The sequence below is a fragment of the Idiotropiscis lumnitzeri genome, unplaced genomic scaffold, assembly GCF_059441095.1.
Source record: "Idiotropiscis lumnitzeri isolate Australia: NSW breed Sydney's pygmy pipehorse unplaced genomic scaffold, RoL_Ilum_1.0 HiC_scaffold_118, whole genome shotgun sequence".
Classification (NCBI taxonomy): domain Eukaryota; kingdom Metazoa; phylum Chordata; class Actinopteri; order Syngnathiformes; family Syngnathidae; genus Idiotropiscis; species Idiotropiscis lumnitzeri.
Genome location: NW_028283656.1, coordinates 119553 through 139924, shown reverse-complemented (window position 1 = coordinate 139924; position 20372 = coordinate 119553). Strand labels below are relative to the sequence as shown.

Below are 20372 nucleotides of genomic sequence, written 5' to 3'. Positions count from 1 at the left end.
AAAATCCGCGAAGTAGCGGCGCACCTTCAAAAATGCTTAAAAAAAAAAAGTGCGAAGTAGCGGCGCACCTTCAAAAATGCTTAAAAAAAAAAAGTGCGAAGTAGCGGCGCACCTTCAAAAATGCTTAAAAAAATAAATAAATAAAATAATATATATATATATATATATATATATATATATACGGGTAGAGAGAGAGAGGGTGAAATTCATGTTATAACAAAAAAAAAAATTATTAAAACATTTTTTTATTCCCCAGCCATTATTTTTGTATTTATTCAATTACTTCTTTTTGTATTTATTTAATTACTTCGACTTTTACCTGCTGGTACGCCGTCCGGTGTGCCCTGGCATTCTTCATTTATTTATTCATTTATTCATTCATAACTGACAGCCTCGCGCTCCGCTCATGCCCGGGCGGAAGGTGTTCCTCTTCGGCTTAACAACCACGCACGCCGGCCGGTCTCCTCCGGAGCTCTCGCACGGTCCCGAACGGAGCGAAATGTCGCCCCGCTAGTGCCCGGGCGGAAGTTGTTCCTCTTCGGCTTAACTGCCACGCACGCTGGCCGGAGCTCTGGTACGGTCCGAACCGCGCGAAACGTCGCCCCAAATCGTGCCCGGGGGAACGTGCTCTTCTTTGTCCACTCTCCTCTTCGCCCACGTTCTTCTTCGGCGCACGCCGGCCGTCTAACCACTCCAGCGCCCCGTCGTGCCGCTCGGCGAAACTACAATGCCCCCGAATATTTTTTAGACCCGCGAAGCACTGAACCCGCGAAAGGTGAACCGCGAAGTAGCGAGGGTTCACTGTATTGCAGCCAGATACCTATAAAATGTCATTTAATTTGCACTGTTTTGATCGCCACTGTTTTGCTCATTGAACAACAAATGAAAAGATGAATCATACACAGTGTTTGTAAAGATAATTGTCAATGTTTTATTAAATGAAATTCCAATGTAAAATTGTGTAATATTGTGTTATATAATGGGTCTACAACATACATTTCTCACAGACAAGTAGAGCTTTTTCTCATGAAATGTGTTGAAAAAAAACTAACATTTGAACATTGTTTTGCGTTACAACATCCGTGTTTACTGGTCATAAATTATTAACTTAAGTTTAATATACACTACACGAGCTGGGTAGCCACCACGCCTCAACCACCATAACAAGTTCGCTAACCCTTTAAGTCGAACGAGGTAGCTAACATATCGGGTTCAATTTGTACCAAAAATATGCTGTTGTGCCTTGTGTCTCTGTATATGTCGTCATGACGTGTCATTTGACAAAGCCTTGTGTCGATGTTAGTTGTCGATGTAACAGTCTTTGTTAGATGTCAATGTATGTCTATGTTAGATCTCAATGTGTCGATGTTAGATGTCAATCTATGTGTCTATATTAGATGTGTTTATGTTAGATGTCTATGTAAATGTTTGTTAGATGTCGATGTGTGTAAGATGTCTATGTAAAGGTTGGTTAGATGTCGATGTCTATGTAAATGTTTATGATGGATGTCGATGTGTCTGTTAGATGTCCGTGTTTGTTAGATGTGATTGTAATGGTTTATGTTATAGACGTCAATGTAAGTGTCAATGTTAGATGCCCATGCATGTTTGTTAGATGTCGATATATGTGTCATTGTTACATTTCAACGTAAATGTTGTTCGTGCAAGTTTCCAGTCCTCCAGCCACGTGACATCATGCGCGTCAAAGTGATAACTCGTACATTTCACGGAGGGAAAAAAAACAGACACCATTGGTAGTTTTGACCGGGAAAAAAAAATCATTTATTTTTTTCGAACACCTCATGTCTCTTTCAGCGTAAGAATAAACATGACACGACCAAAATAAAATATACCAACACAGGCAAATATTTAAGGAGCACTCAAGAGATACACTTCAGCTCATTTAATCCCACCTATTTTTACTAACGCAAACCCTTCAATTCTAGCGCCCACAGAATAGTGTGCTATAATGCTATAAAAATATGGAGCCTTTACCTGACAGCGTTTGAATATAACTGAATTCCCATTGCTCACGAAAAACTGAGAAACTAAGAACAAACATTTCAAGCACAAGCTTGACTTGACTTCAACAGTTCTATTTTTTCTTTTGTGACAGCTCAGACATCAAAATAATGCTTTCCTTCTATAAAATAAAAACAGCATGACAAAAGGTGCTGAAATAAACTATATACGGAAGTGCGTGAGTGACAGTGTGTGCATGTGTTTTTGCAACGCATGTGTACACCCCGCCATACAAATTACACAATTCGTTGGGTATGTGGTATACACTTAAAAACAATTGCCTTGGAGCAAGTGAACACAACACGTCTCACACTGTATACATGCTGTAGAAGGGCTGGGCGATATGACCTCAAATCAATATCGCGAGAAATCGAGCAATTTTACCTCGATAACGATAAATGCACAATAAATTCCCACGTGGACTAAAATCAAAATAAATGCAGGAATTGCATATTGACTGTTTTTTTTATTGACCAACTGGTACACTTTACTTTCAATGAAAAATAAAAGTACAAAAATCATTTGTATGAACATTCCAAATAGCTTGCAGGGTTCGCGGTTAACTTTAAAAACTGCTTGCCCATAGGGCAAGTGCCACTAAAATTTGCCTTGCCCGAGTGGCCAAATTACTTGCCCGACTTGGGCAAGTGACAATTTTTTTTCTCTAAGAATAAAATGTTTATGGTTGTAAAATGTGCGCCACAAATGTAAATAAACATATAATCTGATAAGCATAAATTAATCTTGTTTTCATCGTCAACCATGAAACCCTACTCACAAGAGCAAATGTATCATCCTGTGCAGTTATTGAAAATGTTAATTGTAGTTTTAATAATTAACAAATCTGCATGTTAAATTGGGAAAATGATATTACAGCAATCCAGATGATCAATTTTAAGTCCAGGAGAGCGTATTAATTGAGGAATCACATGAGTAAATTATGAGTGTGGCAAATTTGTGTATTCCTTTAAGACCAGTGCCTGTGGTGCTGCCTCCATAAGTTTCATAGCATAAACAGAACACAGTCACTGACACTATGTCAGGTCACATCATGGAGCTAATGAATTAACAGCCAATAATCAAATATTACTCCCTTCCTTACTCACAACTGAATTGTCTACTTAAAAATATTCGAGCTATTTTAGTCATGTCAGAGGAATCCGAAATGTTCGGATTTGAACGAACTCGTCGCCAATTTTCGGCCAAAATATCGTAGGTTTTTGTTGTGTTTTTCAAACTTCAAATGAGGATGCTACGACAGCGAGTTCCAATACTGCGGGATTTATTGACGTCCACTTTAACTCGACATTCACTGAACTAACTGATCCCCGTAGCGCCCGCCCATTGCCCCCGATAAGGCCAATGGACCATACCAAAACATAAGGGGTTGTCTGGGTTAAACCATCACCATACAGTGCACACAAACAGATCACACCACCGTTTTCGTCAAAATTAAAGATATTTGGCTGCTTTAAAAAATGCTTGCCCGGTCGGGCAAGTTGCCCATAATTTTACCTTGCCCGTGGCCAAATTTCACTTGCCCCGGGCAATCGGGAAGCGGTTAACCGCGAACCCTGAGCTTGCTTTGCATGACTTGAACAATGTCACAAAGAAAAAGGGTACCTCTTGCGAAATCTTTTTCTGCAAATAGATTGCGCCAAGATGCTCTCATGATGTAAATAATGGCAAATAAAAAAACGCTAAATAAAATGAAAGAAAATGTCAATGCAAGCCAAATAAACAAGTGGGTATTATCGGGGAAAATGTGCCGTCTCGAGTACTCTGCTGCGCAGTCGCCACTTGTCATCTATGTAATGCACAGTTAGGCTCAATCAGGGATCCATGTTGCGACCCGACCACAAGTCGGATGTAGATGCAAAATGCTTGACATGTCTAAGCTCCCGGCCCGATGTAGTCCATATCGGGAAATACGGCTTTCATGAAGCGTTTAAATCCTGTGCGCGCCACGTAACTAGAGGAGCTTTATCTTTAGCTATGTGCTAAGCTATCGCGTCCACCTCTGAGACGTTCTCTCGTATGGTGTCGCCTCCGTTCATGGGCTGTTGTCACTTGTCGAACCTTGCTTCTCACTTTGAACTTTCAGCACAGCATGGTTGTGTTGTGGGTGGTGAGAAAGCTTCTGGATTTGAATCGCCAGCAACGAGAGCGACAGACGGGTGGAGTCACATGACTAGAGGCGCTGTAGCGGTCTTAAAGGGGCATGAACATTGCCGCAGACAAAAGGCTTTTCTTTTTTTATTCATCGAATTTACCGACATGGGCAAAATGATTTCGGTCATTGTAATAAATTTCGGTAACGGTAAATTTTCGGTTTATCGCCCAGCCCTATGCTGTAGCATGGCTTTTTTTGCCGTGGGTGTCAAATATTTTACTTTGTTTTCAGAGTGCTTACAGACCTCTTGGTTTTGCCTCAAAATAATTGTCTGCAAAGCAGTCTGTGCCATCCGCATCATTGATGTGCAGGAGTAGCTTGTTGGTAATAAATAGCTGCAAGAAGTCCGCTGTTTGCCGCAGCATCCAGTGGTCCAGCGCTCGCAGTGAAAGTCTTGTCTGGCAGCCCGAACCATCCCCAAACATTTCGAGATGCACGCCCACTAAATTCCAGAAATATAAACATGGACAAACTTGACATTCTTCCAGATTCTGTCTCTTTGCATTGTTTTGAAGTTACTCCTGCAACTTTTCCACTTCTTCGATCCTCCCCATTGTCTGAAAAAGAAGTGTATATTTTGATTTGAAATAATGACCTCAACATACCAATACATTTGTTTATCATCTGAACTGGATTATTTTGAAACAACATTTGGGTTGGACATCTGGGATTTGTTGTTGTGTATATTCAGAGTAATCCTTTTCTTGTATATAGCTAAAGCAATAGTCGCTGGCCTTGAAAATGGGTACAAGACTTGACCAAATTAAGATGCCATAAGGTCTAATTTGCCCCTTCTCTACCACAACTGATTTAGAGGCCATTAGTAACAGATTTGAGAAGACCACTTTTAAAGATATGAAGCCAGAGCTCGGCACCGGACCCATTTTAATTATTTATTATAATTTTAATGTATTATTGAGCAAATGACACAATATGTCAGTAGTGATTACCACAGAAGTCATGTCAAAATAGTGCAAATTCTGAGGTCGACTTCAAATCAGACAGGCGGAGACGAGCGCCAGAGAAGAGATGAGAATCAGAAGAGATGTTGAAGAAGCTAATAACAAAAAAAACAAAAAAACACATCAAATCTCCATGTAGTAGCAACGGGGATGGCTCATGGGGTCAGGAGAAGTGAGCGGGAGATGGGGAGTATGAGGTGCCGTTGGGGACAAAAGTCAGGAATCGCTTCACACTTCTGAAATGCACTCTTACACACCAGTGAAATTGTTGTTGCTCATGCATACTTATGAAACGCTATCATACATACGAGTGAAACGCTCTCATACACACTAGTGAAATAGTTGTTGCTCATACACTCGTCAAATGCGCTCATACACATAGGTGAAACATTCTCATACACACCAGTGAAAGGCGCTCAGGCACAATTGTGAAATTATTGTTATTCATAAATACAACTGAAACATGCTCATGCCCATACACGAGTGAAATGCTTTCATACAAACACCCACACTGTTGAAAATGCTGTCATGAACACAAGATCGCTTACAAATACTAAAATGTAAAAATTAATCATTTATTTAGCAGGGATGCATGGTGGGCGACTTGTTAGCACGATGGTCTCACAATGCAGAGGTCGCGGGATTGATTCCGGCTTTCCTGTTTGGAGTTTGCATGTTTCCCACACGCCTGCGTGGGTTCTCCGGTTTCCTCCCACATTCCAAACACATGCATGGCAGGTTGTTTGGACACCCTAAATTGGTGTGAGTGTGAGCGCGGATGGTTGTTTGTCTTTGTGTGACCTGCGATTGGCTGGCAACCAGTTTAGGGTGTACCCCACCTACTGCCCCAAGATAGCTGGGATAGGCTCCAGCACCCCCCGCAACCCTTGTGAGGAGAAGCCGTACAGATAATGGATGGTGGGATGGCATTCATAATGGACGGCCGCCACGGTGGGCGACTTGTGAGCACGATGGTCTCACAATGCAGAGGTTGTGGGATCGATTCCGGCTCCGGCCTTCCTGTGTAGAGTTTGCATGTTCTCCCAAGCCTGCGTAGTTTTCTCTGAGTTCGCCAGTTTCCTCGCACATTGCAAAAACATGCATCCATTTACTCTGATGCCAATGTTTTCTGTACCTTATGGCAGATTTTTCTCTTTGCCGAAGACTATTAGCACTTGTAGAGCGAGGACCTGTGCCACAGTCGTCAACTGCACCCTAAAATCAGATCATTTTGTATTTTAGACATTACACACTACACAGTTAAAGATGGTCCAAAAAAGAAAAATGGATTAATGTATTTCAACTTACATAATACTCTTTAAAGAGCTGACCAGCTCATTCCCAGAGGTACGTATTGGGGCGTATTGGTCGTCTTTACAGAAGACTCCAGGAGGTAACTCAGGTTTGACCTTCAGCCACAACAGAGTGTTGGGTGTGAGTGCTTCCAAGTCGTTGAGGTCGGAAGATGTCCTTGTGATAGGCCTGCTGTTTATAACTGCTTCAGCCTCACCAAGCAAGGTATATTGACTTTCTTCACCCGAAATTTGTTCTTTTACAGTGACATTCAGGATTTTTCTCACAGACCAAATAAGTCGCTCACAGCTTCCTCCGTGGTGGGAACCTGCTGGGGGATTGCTATGCCACTGAATACCTTTTTGCAGCATGTGTTTCTCGATTTACTTAGTGTTCCATTCTTTGATTGATTTCTTCATTTCACTGTCAGCTGATCTAAAGTTGGTTCCGTTATCAGAATACATCTCTCTCACTTGTCCTCTTCTGACAAGAAATCTTCGGATTGCGTTGAGACAAGCATCTGTGTCACGTGAAGATGCAATTTCCAGATGTACGGCTCGTACAGCGAGACATGTAAAAATCACGCCGTATCTCTTTACTTGTCCTCTAACCCTACTTACTTAGAATGGACCAAAATAATCAACGCCAATTCTCTTGAAAGGCGGATCGTCAGGTAGCACTCTTCTGATGACTCTAGCAGCTCGAGGTATCCAAAACTGTTGATGCAGATTAGCCATCATGTGGTTCCTTCCAGCGTGAGCTGTAATCTCATGAATGTATCTCAGGACTAGCTTTGTGTTATGTGAATCCTTGGCAAGATGGCTTGCTGTTTTGCTGTTTCAGGCATGGCTGCGTGGCTCAACTGTCCACCAACCCTCATGACACCATCTTGAAGTACTATATTGAACTTGTAAAGTGGGCTACTTTTCTTCACCCTTTTTTGTTTTTCAAATATGGCTAAATCTTTTTTGAAACTTCGCCTTTGACAGTATTTCACAAGTTCTCTTTCTGCTTTATCCAAGTCGTCGCAGGTCAAATACTTTCCTTTGACAGTTCTCTTGAATAAATTCATCTTGCCTTCTTCACCTAATGTGATTAACTCCTTTCTATTTTCCTTTACTCTGTCAGTAAGTCTTTCAGCTTTAGAAACCAGGCTACGGCCTGCTTCAATGCTGTCCAAGACGAATAATGGTTCATCCACTGGCCCAGAGAATCTTTGGGCTACAGTGACTGAATTACATGCACTTGAGTCACTCATTTGACCTCCAGGTCATTAATTGGTAATTTGAAGTGGTTTTTGTGTTTAACTAAATTCCTGGACACTGCCTGATTTTTTTCAGAGCTGTACAACCACTAGAAAGGGTGGTTCCCACAATGTGAGTTTTGCTCAGGTGGCCCAACAATGTCACAAAAACAAGTAGGGGTGTGTGTGTGTGTTTGTATAAGCTACATGTTGGGGACCAACATCGGACAGCACACCCACTGTAGGGGACCAAAATTTTTGTGGGGACCAAAAATCTGGGCCCCACAAAAAAGAGCATTGAATTCAGTGATAAGAAGCTCAGGGGGAGGTCCTGTCAAAGTTTCAGGGCTTCCCAGGAAGGTCACAAAAACAAGACGAGTGTGCTAGAAATGTGTGTGCGGAAAAATTACTCAGGATCGCTGTCTAGTGGTCGGTCCCGGTACTGCACTTACGCACACTTCACACACTCGGCTGGTCTGCGCATGTGCAGGACAGTCTGCTTTATGTCAGGCAGCCACCCTCCCCTCCCCCACAGCCCAACCCGAAAAATTGAGATGTTAGTTAAGTATTTATTCCTATTATTGAGTGAGATTACATATTTTTACTTGGCAGCTGGCACAACAGCTAAGCTTGGAGCACAGTTATTGCAAAATAAAATAAATAAACAGTAACAACAATAACGATTGTTAATATTGTTATACTTTATAGCGTAACCTATTTATACTAATTTTCTGTATGCAATTTCAAGTGCAACTAATATAGTTGTGCATATAGATAGCCACCAAACTCCATACATTAGATAAAAATAAGAGCCACGATGTTAACCAATTAACAGTTCAAGAAAAAAGCAGACATCCAAGAACTTGCTTTGTTACTTTTGCGTGGCCAGAACTACAAACCCCAAAGCAGAGCAAACCCAAAACATCAGAGAAAGTACAATACTTTTGTCAAGGAGTGGTGCTGCTGCTTTGCGATCGCTGCCACCATAGTGAACGCGCTCCCACATTCGTGCACACGCACACATGCCACACACCTGTTTTCCACGTCCTGTCAGTCCACTCCGTCGGTCCGCATTTATTTCGTTGGTCAGCCATCACGGTTGGGTGCGCACTAGATCGCTGTTAAACCATCTTCTACGCCACAGTCCTCGTGTTCAACAAACATTTCTCCCGAATTCGCCTACCATGCACAACTCTCCACTTTCAAACCGAGCGCCGCTGTTACTTCCGGGTTTTTAGCGCCAAGCACTTGACGCTAGCGTGTGACGTCATGGCGAAATACTAGGTTTTAAAATAAAAATTTTCTTTTTTTTGTACAGTCTAAGTGCATGGGGTTATGATAGATCGAATGAGTATACCTTTATGTACTCACTAACATTTATGTTGATCATAAAATGTTGTTTTGATGAAGAAAACTGTTATTTTTTAGAATCAATTGGCTTAGGGCACTTGGGCAAACTACGGCCCGGGGGCCACTTGTGGCCCGTTAAACGTTTCAATCCAGCCCCCCAAACTTGAAAAAAATTAAATGAATAAGCCTTGTTAATGGTTTATTTTCTAAATACTGTGGTTTTTCAAAGACATATATATTGTTGTAATGCTTTTGTTCACTTTCGTTTAAAATTAAATGTATTTTAGGACTCATTGTGCCCCCCCCCTCCCAATCAAAAAGTTTGCCCATCCCTGGCATAGTGGATGGGCCGAGGAGTTTAAAAGGCACACATCATGCATTTTTCAGTCAGTTTTAGCCAGGGCTTGGTATGTGGAAGACCAGCTGGTTTACATGTAATCATTAAATTTTCCCAAGTTTTATTTAAGTTAATTGGACAAAACAAAAAAAACGCAATATTCTTCTGCCAGAGAGTATGTAATATTCTTCTGCCATTTTATTGTAGAGGGCCATTTTGAGCCCCTAACAATATTATTCAACCAAGAGATCATGAGTCGTCGCCCACTTACTTTCTGAAGTCAGCTGGGATGTCACGGCTGTGACCCTCGTGAGGATAAAGTGGTTCAGATGGAAAAGTAGGACTAAGGGCTTTTTCTCAGGTTTCCATGCGCAAATCCATGTATATTAGGTTAATTGGAGACTCTAAATTCTCTACTCATCAAATGACATTCGTGACCCTGATGGATAGATAAAATAGATTATTAATCTGCCATGGGAAGTCCAAGGTGTCTGGTAGAAAGAAATGCATTCATACACTCATTACACAGTCAACCAAGCAAAGACACAAAGCCTAGGGCAGGGGCGGGCAAACTTTTTGATTGGAGGACCACAATGGGTTCTAAAATATGACAGAGGGGCCGGACCAGGAGCAGATGGATGGAGTGTTTTGGAAACCTCACCTCATCTGAGAAAAAAAATACATTTAATTTTAAATGAAAGTGAATAAAAGCATTCCAACAATAATATTTGTCTTTGAAAACCACAGTGTTTAGAAAATAAAACATTAACAAGGTTTATTCATTAAATTTTTTTCAAGTTCGGCGGCCCGGATTAAAACTTAACGGGCCGCATGTGGCCCCCGGGCCGTAGTTTGCCCTCGCCTGGCCTAGGGCATAAACACATACATGTAATATCCAATCCGCTTATTCTCACAAGGATAGCGTGCTGGAGCCTACCCAGCTGTCAACGGACAGTAGGCGGGGCACACCCTGAAGTGGTTGCCAGCCAATCGCAGGGCACGCAAAGACGAACAACCATCTGCGCTCAAACTCACTCACAAATGCAACCTCCACACAGGAAAGCTGGGTCCCGGGATCGAACCCTGCACCTTGGGACTGCGAGCCGGATGTCCTAACCAGTCTTAACTCATTAAATACCAGCCATTTTCACTGGAGCAACCCGCTCAATCCCAGCGTTTTCCTGGGTTTTGACTAATATTGCAAGGCCCACAGAATATAGTATTCTAATGCTATATAGACATGGAGCACACCCGAAGAAAGATGAGACTCTCTTCTTTCAACAGAAAAAAATGTTTGTTCCTATCTTTTTCCATTCTTGAGCAATCGGCATTTGAAAATAGCTAAATTTCATGAAAACTCCAATCCCTGGGGAAAAAACTGAGAAAATGAGCTTTTTGTAAACTGATGCATTTTGACCATAATTTGAATTTTGACACTATTATTTATGGCTTTTATGACACCTCTAACATCTAAATAATGCATGCCTTCTATAAAATAACAAAAAAAAGCACAAAAAATGTTTTTGATAAAATAAATTTATTTGCACATAACACTAAACGACTGAACTGTTGAACTATGTACAAAAATGAAATACATCAGTGTCATACATACTTTTTTTTTGTGTGATATAAAATAAAACAGTTGCCTTGATGCAAGGGCACACAACATAGTTCACACCACATTCTTGTTTCACTCCGTTTGCCTTTGCACAAACAGACCCGACACTTTCGTTGTGGTCTGGCTTTGCTGGTCCGTGGAAAATAGGCGAGCTTGTGTTTGTCCACTGGGGTTTGTGTGAAAATAATTGTCTGGGAAGTGATTGCTGGCATCCGCGATGTGCTGCAGAAGCTCATCCGTGAGAAACAGCTGCAGGAAATCAGCTGGCTCCTCAGACTCCAAATGGGCAGCGGCATTCAGTGGTCCAGGGGTTGCTGTAAAGTCGATTTTCCTCGGTTGCCATCCAGTGTGACGCCATCCGGAACCACTGCTTCCTGATGCACAACCTGTAAATTACAGAAATACAAACAATTGGAAATATATATTTATTGCTGCATTTTATTGCTGGCGTGTGAAGTTTCATATTATAATTTACCTTTCTTTACACCAACAAGACGAGGAGGAACTTTCTTGCCGCGGGATGCACAATCTGTGAATTTTAGAAAGTATGCATGATTACCACACCATTCAGTATTGTTGTTTCCTCGTCGGGGAGGAGATGCGCTCGCGCGTAACTGCACATTTACGCGACATTTTCTGCCCGCAAGATGCATGATATGTACAATAAAAGCATGAGGGCTAAAACCACATGTTCAATGGTAACTTGCGAGCGTTTACTTCCTCGTCGGCGAGGACTTACGCTCGCGTGTAATTGTGCAATAGGCGCCCGGACGAGAAAGTCAGCGAGCAAGCTTGCGTCTAACTGCACATTTACGCGACATTTTCTGCCCGCAAGATGCATGATATGTACAATAAAAGCATGAGGGCTAAAACCACATGTTTAATGGTAACTTGCGAGCGTTTACTTCCTCGTCGGCGAGGACTTACGCTCGCGTGTAATTGTGCAATAGAGGCGGCCGGATGAGGAAGTCAGCGAGCAAGCTCGCGTCTAACTGCACATTTACGCGACATTTTCTGCCCGCAAGATGCATGATATGTACAATAAAAGCATGAGGGGTAAAACCACATGTTCAATGGTAACTTGCGAGCGCTTACCTCCTCGTTCGGGGGGATCTGGTGAGGACTCTCAGCTGCTTTGGCTATTGTCCGAAGGCAGGCGATGCAGGCCGCAAGGCACGCGCACCCTCTTTAGACGCCGTTTTGTTGTGACGACGACGAAGCGTCATCCTCTCAACCAAAGCGTCTCCATCGCCTTGATGCTTTTAGGAAGCTTTTTTTTAAAAAAAAAGCATTCCTCGATCGTCATTTGCTTGGAGGATTTCATTGCTAACGCTACTAATGCGACTGCTGCTAGTGCTGCCGATGCTGCTGCTACCCACGCTGCTCTCCACACTTATAAGTCTACCCCAGGATCCCGCCCCCCCATTTGTACCTCTGGCGCAGATTCAAGGCGGATCTTTTGCACCTCTGCCCCCTGCTGGGTGATTTTTACATGATTCACAATGCGGACAAGGCTGATTCTCAGTCAGAGGTTGCATCAGACCCTTATGTACACTATGACGTAAAAAAGACAGGAAACGTACTTATACGTCTTTGGTAGAGGGCGCCATTGCATTAAAAGACGTCTTTGTACGTCTAAGGGAGTAAATGAGTTGAACAAAGTACAGGGTCCTTCACCTGACTACAGATGATCTTCTGGGGACTTTATTTGGTTTTAATCACTTTTGGGGTCTGTATCCATGCACACTCCCTGGTTTTGCTACCTTCCCGGGTACCACATACACACTGCTTAGTTTCTCTGCCTTCGTGGGTACCACATACATATTGCTTGGTTTCTCTGCCTTCCTGGGTACGACATACACACTGCCTGGTTTTGCTACCTTCCTGGGTACCAGTCACACAAACGTCAGACGACTCAGCACATACCGACTGTCTCAGCACTACACACTTTCACTCCAAGGCAGTGCTGTGAACCAACTTACTGACAAGAGGTAGTATTTAGAATTTTAAAAAGTGCTTGAAAGGTTTTGTTCATGTAAAACCAACAGATTATGACATTATTATTATTATTTAAATCAGTATTAAACAGCATCAGCATAGGTTAAAGATATTATACAGACTATATACGATAAAAAAATACTAAACCACCCTTGCTTTTCCGTCATTTCTTGTATAAGTTAACACACAGATGTATAACATTTGTTTATACAAATATAACGATTAAAAAGTAGCTGATTAGAGTTTTAATTTTGTATTCATTAATCTGTAATAAAAATGGACATATTTTGGTTAATAAAATTAACAAGAAATAAAAGTAAAGGGTGTTCTAATACTTTTTTCAAGATTGTCCTAACATACATTTACTGTTTACAGTATATGTCTTCGGAAGAAGCGCAGCATTAGATTTTTTTTTTGTTCTCTCTCTTTGACTTCTGAATTTGAATTTCTGTCACAGATGTGCTTGAATTCTATTTTGGATGATTTGTGTTAAACTGCACAAATATTTGAAGAGCCATAGAATTCAAGAATCACACCAGTGCTGCTACTCCTCCGAACGGGTGAACGCCCTTGATTAACAACCTGCGTTGAGGTGGCTTTTGAGATTCGTGGTGTGGGAGAAAAATCTCTGAAGGCATTCTTAGACTTCAAGAGAGGGTCCACAATTTTCAAAGATTCACTTCCGTCTGAATCAGAGGCCTCACTTGTATCCGGAATATATTCATCTCCACCGTCATCTGAGTTGGAGTAATAATGCTTCTCCATTCCAAAGTCAGCCTGTTTTTTTAATCTAAAAAACAACAACAACAACGAAATATAAAGGATAGAAGGCAGGAGACCAATAAAATATATGCAATTTGCTTGTAAGATTCCCTGAAATCTATATGGGTTGTTTACCTGTATACTTTTGGTCCTCCTGAGCCTTGGGATAGTAATATGGTCTGGGTCTGAGGCACAAAGTTCAGGGGCAGGATTTGACAATGATTCGTCAGAATCTGTGTCGTTATTCCAAGGAAGATTCAGCCCATATTTTTTGTCCAAGGGAGGAGACTGGGTTGCATCAGAGTCCAAGAGAAAATTGAGAACCCATTAAATACTTAATCCCCAGAGGAATCTGCACAGAAAAAGGTCTTAATTCTATTTGAAAAAAAAAAAAAACTAAAATATTGATGAATGATATTATGACAAAATAATGTCATAAAATTAGAATGATTTTAGGAAATTATTTGCAAAACCAAAACATTGTGGTACGATAATAATGCATATAATTATTCTACGCAGCTATATTTAACAAAAACACTTAATTGACCGTAACAAAAAGCTCCCGGGAGGAAAACTACATTAAATGTTTTTTTAACAGGGCAGTGAAAATATTGGAAAATAAAAAAAATAATGAATAAAATAATACGAAAAAAGAATTCAATGTGTATCGATGGACCCATATGAAATACTTATATCGCTATGTACTTATCAGCCATATCGCCCAGCCCAATATGTAACTGCAACTTCAAAACCTCGGGCCATAACAGGATTGTAACATGGGATGCATATCTTCATTCCTAAATTTGTAGATCCCGAGGAGGCTGCTCAATGGTCCTGGTAATGTAAACCTCAACCAATTCGGTCACAGCCAATGTTCTCCATCCTTGTTAAGAAGTTTTGAAATGATTTAATAGATATACTATTGCAAACTATACCAGAATTTTATACATTTTAAACTTTTGATCACAATTTTACCTATTTTCTAAAAATCTGAAGAATCCACATGCCAAATCACCTGCTGTGGACACATAGGTTCTGTTCTGACAGATAATTCAGTTACAGGTTGTGTACTTAAAGCCAATAAGAGGGCAATGCAGCAGTCGACAGCCTGACGAAAGCTTAAGTCTCCCAATGAGAGAACTGTAGTGGCTGGTAGGTTCTTAGATTGTAACATAGTAAAGACATACACTACGCATAACTGTATATCATATGATGATGAGGGAAAATATTATTAGCTACGATTTATGTCCAGATATATTAGAAAACTTGTCCAACCAGCACAGGTCTATCTAACTGTAATTTTAACATCTCAAGACACGACAGGATGACCACATGATACGCATACCTCCTTTTCAGAGTCTGTCAAACCTTGAGAAGGCTGCTTCGATGTTCTGGTGGCATCAACCTCAGCCGATTCAGTCATTGTCGGTTGTCCTCCATCCTAATGAACAAGTTGAATATTAATTTAATGAATTCAAAAAAAGAAAATGGATCAGAATTTTACACATTTTAACGAACAAGTTCACGAATGAAACAAAACCAATTACTTTAGCGCATGACAATTAATCTTCAGTAGAGATATGTTGTGACTGATATTTCAGTCACAGGTTGTCTTTTGAACGCCACCAGGGCCGCAATGGAGCACAGGACAGCCAAAAGTCTTCTTGTCGGACAGCTGTAGTGGCTGGTAGGTTCTAAGATTATAACATAGTAAAGGCACATACAACTCCTAACTGTATTTCATATGATAATGAAGGAAAAGATGATTAGCTATGATTTATGTCAACAATAAAAATGGCTCTACGGGGTCCCCACGAACGCAAACCTGACAGTTGGGTGTCAGATGGCCAACATACCTGACTCGCAATTCAACTCAACTGGACCCCACAACACAAGAAAAAGCTGAGTGAGCCTCAAACCAGACATACACATTCACTGACAAATATCCTGTGACACCAGATATATTAGAAGTCTTGTCTAATCAGCACACGTCTATCTAACTGCAATTTTAACATCTCGAGACACGACAGGATGAGCACACGATACGCATACCTCCATTTCTGAGTCTGTAAAGCCTGGAGGAGGCTGCTTCGATGTTTTAGTAGCATCATAAATTTATTGAATTAATTATATTTGAGGTTGGATTAGATTTTTACACATTTTAAGCCTTAGCCACCCAAAACAAAACATAAGCTCATGAATGAAATAAAACTAATTAATTTCGCCCATGCCAATTAATCTTCTGTAGACACGTGTTGTGACCAGTGTTGTTTTTGGCAGGCATTTTAGATTTTGTCCAAGTCATTTGGACAAAGTGCTGATTTGTTTACATCACATTTAGTCATCCCAATTCGTTATAGTTTTAGTCCAGTTTTAGTCAACGAAAACTAAAAAAAGGGTTTTAGTCCAGTTTTAATCGACGGAAACGCAAAAAAAGTTTTACCCTAGTTTTCGTCAATTTATTCACAAAGGTTTTAGTCCAAGCGGCACGGTGGCCCAACTGGTTAGCATGATGGCCTCACAATATTGAGGTCGTAGGTACGATTCTGGCTCCGGCCTTCCTGCGTGGGTTTCCTCTGGGTAATCCGGTTTCCTCCCATATTCTTAAAACATGCATGGCAAGTTGCTTGGACACTCTAATTGCCCCGAGGCATGAGTGTGAGCGTGGATGGTTGTTCGTCTATGCATGTCCTGCGATTGGCTGGACACCAATTCAGGGTGTACCTCGCCTACTGCCGAAGACAGCTGGGATAGGCTCCAACACCCCCCGCGACCCTAGTGAGGAGAAGCGGTACAGATAACGGATGGATGGATGGATGGATGGGTTTAAGTCCATTTGAGTTAAAACAAGGCATTCAAGGTTTCCACCCAATAACAAAGACTTTTGGATGGACTACTAAGGATTCTTCATTACAAACAGAAAAAAGTGGCAACAGTGGAATCAATACTCACTACTCCAAAATAAGCAGAGAAGCAAAACATTTTGTTGGGCAACTGTTGTGGCTTTATTTCACTAAAAGCAACATAAAATAATTTATGAACCACATGCTAACAATTTTGTCTAGTCAACGAAAAAAATTCATGTACATCACGTCATGTTTTCGTCATAAAAGAACCTCGTATAGCTTGTCATCGTCATTAAAAAAGGGGCGTTAACGAAGTATTTTCGTCATAGTCATCAGTGACGAAAACAACACTGGTTGTGACTGATATTTCAGTCCCAGGTTGTCTCCTGAACACCACCAATTGGGCAAGGGAGCGCAGGAAAGCCTGGGGTCTTCTATTTTTACAGTATAGAAAGGCTAAATATCAAATTGAAACAGTGTTTTATATCATGAATATACAGGGTTGGTGCTGGTTCTGGTAGGGAAACCACAACATAAAGATGTCCTTAATTAGTCCCACAATGGGGATATTTGCAATATGGCATATGATGGCCTAACAGGGCCACCGCCCAGAAAGGAGTAACGCAGAACTTTGTAATACTGTCACTCCCTGACCAGTTCGTTGTTCCTGCAGAGCCAAACTTTGACTCAGACCCACAAATTTGAATTACAGATAGTGGACAATGGAGAACTCCCCCAGTCAGTCATCATGTTCAACTTCCATAGAAACTTCACATACATTTATTAGATTGCCAAACTAATTGGAAACTACATCACCAGAACACCACAAGTGGGCTCTGTTATTGTACTTAAAGATGCATCTTACAAACCTGTGTTCTCCAAGGCCAGCTGGTCCATAGTCTTAAGTTATTTCTTCGCCAACATCAATGTCTCGGAGCGCAAACAGACAGAGGTGTGGTCTGTCCTCTGTTGTCATCTTCTTCATTTTACAGTTGGGGTGCATGTGGTCATCATTAACCAGTCTTCCCAGACTGCCATCTTCTTGAGCTGCATCAACACTTAAAATAGATTAAAAAAAAAAAAAACAATTATTCAATCAATGTCAGAAATTAATCTTTGAGACAATCTTGTGTACACAAAACATAAAAATAGGAAATCCACAATTTTTAAATCTAAATCAAATCATACAAGAAATTTCTATTGGAATCAGACCCTATTAACAGCTTGTCTTTGAGACTTCATGATCTATATTTTCATTTGTACAGATTCAACGCATGAATAAAAGTAATTATACATTTTTGCTTAGAGAATGATTTTTCCCCTAACACTTATGGGATGAGTATGTGTTTATTTTTTTAAATAAAAACAAAAATAAGATAACATCTCAATCTTTGCCTCACCTCCAAGTTTTTTCTTGCCGGCGGAAGTCAAACAAAAAGACAGTGCCTCTTCCATCCATCTTCCTGCGTTGAGATTCATCAGAATCTATCAATTTTCCTCTGTACTCCATAATAAAGAATAAAGTCGTCTTTCCTGAAAGGGGCCTTGGTAAATACTCCTCGACCTAGTTAACAGGGAAATCAAGTTAGCTTCGTCATATTTTTAAGCACACAAATAAGGAGTCATCATATTCATTTGGGCCACTATCCTAATGTAGGGTGGTTTGAAACATTGCTTCTTGTGAGGGATAGAGCAGAGCCCTTCTTTATGATTTTAAAGGAACAGACCAGCCAAAATTCATTTTCCAGCATTGCATTAGCCAGTATGTATTAGGACTGAAAGTACAAATGTCAATTGCACCTGGTTACGTAAAAAAAAAACTTTAAGATTATTTAGTTTCAAAACAATGACATACACTGTACACAGTCATATTGGATCGCGTCACGTGATCTCTGTGACGTATTACGTGCTTTACACTAGACTATCAATATCGGACTTGTTCACCGGTCTATTGTGGTATAAAAATGCCGGAGGGCGTCATCAAGTACAGCCTTAATTTAGATAGAACTCCTACCATCAGGTTTCACACTCACTGAAATAACTTGAAACTGACAAAAGTGGCAAAAGAAAAGGTCAAGACACTCTTAATGTAAAATAACCACTTAAAAAACGATGTCAGCTTGGTTATCAGAAAACAATAATATATCTTAGCAAAAGCGTTAACATCATACCTTTAAATTAGTTTATATACTTCGCTTCTAACTCTGCAGTCTTGTCCAGACCCTTGACTGCATGTTCAATAGTATCCTGCTTTGGGGACTTCCTGCATCTCAGGGAAGGCATTGTTTATTCTATAAAGAAAAAAGACAGTATTGTGTTGAGAATTATTAATACTATGGGCTAAATGGAGTTTTAACAATATCAGTGTAAGAAAAATAAATTATAAATTAAAAAAATATCAATTCCTCCATCCCAATTAACGATTTCAACCATAATAGTTTATATTGAAGTTTAAACAACAGACACAGACAGATTTATGCAGTGCGACTACAAAAATCTTACCAAAATTGCATTCACAGTAACCTTTGCTTTAAGAATCATGTAATTAACCAGTGAACATCGTGTCTTACACAAAAATTAATGACAGAAATTATCATGGTACTTGCATTCTGTGGTTCTATAACAAAAGTGCAAGCTGTTAGCTCCGCAAAGCTAACGCAACAAGCTAGCGTCCCTCGTGCTCACATTCAATGCAAACCTGACCACCGGATGACAATACGCGTCGGTTTAGTTCTTTAAATGAGTAAAAGCACCATGACGTTTTATAATTATTCAATGCTTAACTGGAGCTCGTCAATTATGTCGATGTAGGAGCACATGTTTGCTAGGCCAGTGTTGTAGGCCCACATCCATGGTGCTACTTTGTATAGTGTTTTCCACACAACTATCTCTAACTATGAACAAATGCACTCGACGCATGTTTTGAAAAAAACCCAACGAAAAACACTTACCTCTCCGTTTCAACAGCAGTTCGAACTTCGAAGTGGTGATATTCTCCAGCGTTAAGCACCTGCTCGAACTGCGAATAGGTCAAATTCAACAGCGTCTTTTTTCTGTCTTAATAAGGACGCGATGAGAGGAGGAGCGCTTGCCTTTTCGTCAGCACGCCCCGCGCGGGTGGTGCTGCTTTATCACTCTCTATCTGTGCCCGCCCGCCGGCACGTCGATAGAAAAATAATATTCCTTCAAACATTACTTTCATCTTCTTAACGTTTTGTAGTGAATTTAACAGGTTCACCACTTTTTTCAAATACACCAATGGAAAACAGGTCTTAATTGAGGAAACATACAAAGAGCGTCTCACAAACACCTTATGATGAGCAATGTAATTTGATCACGTTTTTTGTCACTGCCTGGACGTTGGGTTCACTGGCCTGGTGGCAGTGGCTTGTAGACACTGTCACTGAGTGGGAACGGATCTCAAGGTGGGTCAAACTAACCCAAGCAGTGGATCGGTCCGTTTTTTAAATTTATTAATTTTTTTATTTTATGTATTTATTTATTATTTAATACAAGGGCTTCGGCTCACTACCAGTGGGCGGGACCAAAGAATTTGGGTTTCCTTTGAGCTAGGAGGCAGTCAAAGGCAGTCCAATCCCCGGCAACATAAAGCGCCTAGCTCTGGGGACATGGAATGTCATTTCTCTGGTAGGGAATGAACCCGAGCTGGTGTGTGACGAGACCAGTGGTTCTCAATTATTTCCTGTCATGCCCCCCCTACCAAGAAGAAAACAATTCACACCCCCCCACCACAATTTTCTTTTACAT

At 40.8% G+C, this 20372-nt stretch overlaps 1 long non-coding RNA gene across 1 annotated transcript; it reads right to left on the bottom strand.

Moving 5' to 3' along the window:
- Nucleotides 1-11124: 11124 nt before the first annotated feature.
- LOC148315116 (uncharacterized) lies at nucleotides 11125-12424 on the bottom strand. The gene is made up of 3 exons (XR_015841257.1): nucleotides 12094-12424; nucleotides 11474-11527; nucleotides 11125-11384 (listed from the first exon to the last, which is right to left on the bottom strand). It is a non-coding gene; the product is annotated as an uncharacterized LOC148315116 (long non-coding RNA).
- Nucleotides 12425-20372: the final 7948 nt, after the last annotated feature.